Below are 2,070 nucleotides of genomic sequence, written 5' to 3'. Positions count from 1 at the left end.
ACGATTCTCCTGCCTCAGCCTTCCTAGTAGCTGGGACCACAGGTACACGCCATCACGATCGGCTAAGTTTTTGTATTCTTAGTAGAGACGGGGTTTCATCTTGTTGACCAGACTGGTTTCGAACTCCTGGCCTCAAATGATCCACCTGCCTCAGCCCCACAAAGTGCTGGGATTACAGGCGCAAGTCACCGCGCCCGACCCTACTTCACTCCTAACGCCCACCATACGTGCTTCCAAATGTTTGCTGAATGACAAGGTGAACGAGTGAATGGGACTACGTGACTTCACGCAGCAGGCAATCCTATTCCTTGGACCTCAGTTTCCCTTTTGGAAAGCAAGCCTGTCTCTCGCTCTCTGCCCTAAAAGCCTGAGTTCTGGTTTTGAGATGAGCGCGTCCTGTAGAGCAGACTCCAGGTGGACGTTGAGCTGGGTCTTGTAGGAGGCCAGGATCCGACCAGCTCTTGGGTCCGGTCCTCCCGCGGAACCCCGTACACCCAGTCCCAGCGCCGCCCCGCCCAACTTCCCTTTATTCCCCCAAGCCGCGCCCCTCCGCATAGCTCGTTCCCCATTGGCCGGGGAGCGGGGAAGCGGGCGGAGGGAGGGGTCGTGTGCGCCTGTGCGTTGTGTGTCCCGGCCGCAGCCCCGAGCCAGCTGCAGCTCCTTGATCGGAGCCGGATCCTGAGCGGGGAACACGGGCTGAAGCGGCGGCGGCGGCGGCGCCGGCGGCCACGCCCCGGGGCTCCATTGTTGAGGCTATCCCGGCTCTGTCGGCTGCTCAGCTGCGCTCCCGTGGGCCCAGGCGCCGCGGCGAGGAGCGAACGCTGCGAGGCGGCGGCCTGAGGTGACGGCTCGACGGGCGACGGGGTCCCTGCCCCGGCATGGCGGCTACGAGCTGGGCCCCGCAGGTTCCGGGGTCGGGATCCGAGGTCCGTGCGCCTGGGCTTTGTCTCGGCCTCGGGTGGCACCGAGGGCTTCTCACCTGCTGCAATACCGCGTGGGCCCGCGCGGGGTCCTGGTCGCCCTGCGGGTGAGGGCCGGTCCCCACTGCTCCCCAGCTCTTCCCGTCTGCCGCGGAGGGGACTGCATGGACCTGGGCGCTGGCTGCTGCCCGGTCCCCCCCGCGGCGTGGTTGGTCCCCGCGTGCGGCAGAGGGGGCACTGCGAGGACTCACTCGTCGGGCGGGGACCGCGTCACCGTGAGTGGGAGACTCCGCCGCCCTCCCTGGCAGTGAGACTGCTTCGCCAGACTCACCGAGGGGACTGCGCGGACCCTCGTACTAGGGGATCCGTGACTCTGGGTGGGGGCTCTTTTCCGGCCCCACATAACGGCTGAGTGTTTTGTCACCTATATAGGTGGCTGCGTGGACCCGCGCGCGTGGGTCCTGGCCGTCCTGCTAGTGGGACTGTGCGCCGCCCCGTGGCTCGTCTGGGTCGACCCCGCCAGAGACGCGCGTGTAGTGGGGGTCCGTGTGCGGGGGAAGTGATTGGTGGGGGCGCACTGCCCCGGCCCCATGATTTATCCTCTCACATCCCCGGCGGGAGGAAGCGAGAGATGCGGGCCTACGGCGGTCACGCAGCTGCCGCACCGACCTCTGCCGTGGCCGGCGGGTCCCGGGGGGCGAGGGGCTGTCACCGCGCATCCCACCGGCGCGCTTCCTGCTCTGGCCCCGGGCTGGGCTCTGATTGGAGGGAGAAGGGTCCTTCTGCCTGGCGCTTCTTGATTTCTTCCATTAGTAATGGGAAGAAAAAAAAAATCTGAAAGGCAGATTGAACTTTGTAGCTCTCAGCGCCTGGAGAGTGGAAGAAACTCTCCCAAGAATTTGGCGGGCTGAAAATGCGTTTCCCGCAGGAGCATCCACATCCACGGAATGAGGCCAAGGCAGTTACAGTTAGAGGTCAGATTTGTGAGGGGAGAGCGAGGGTGAGGTCCGTGGGTGGGGAGACTCTGACCTCAGCTTGATGGGAAGACCTGATGCTGCCCCTCAGACCCTGTATTTCTCAACCACCAAAGAAAGTGGAATCACTCCTTAGTGAATGCTTTCATCAAACTTTTGAAACACCTGTAATGTCC

General features: G+C 63.8%; 1 pseudogene; it reads right to left on the bottom strand.

Moving 5' to 3' along the window:
* Positions 1 to 359: 359 nt before the first annotated feature.
* LOC117090798 lies at positions 360 to 1,759 on the bottom strand (annotated as a pseudogene).
* Between the last annotated feature and the right edge of the window lie 311 nt (positions 1,760 to 2,070).

The sequence above is a fragment of the Trachypithecus francoisi genome, unplaced genomic scaffold (genome assembly GCF_009764315.1).
Source record: "Trachypithecus francoisi isolate TF-2019V2 unplaced genomic scaffold, Tfra_2.0 Contig01115, whole genome shotgun sequence".
NCBI lineage: Eukaryota > Metazoa > Chordata > Mammalia > Primates > Cercopithecidae > Trachypithecus > Trachypithecus francoisi.
The sequence above is the reverse complement of the archived record's forward strand: the minus strand, read 5'-3'. Positions and strand labels throughout refer to the sequence as shown.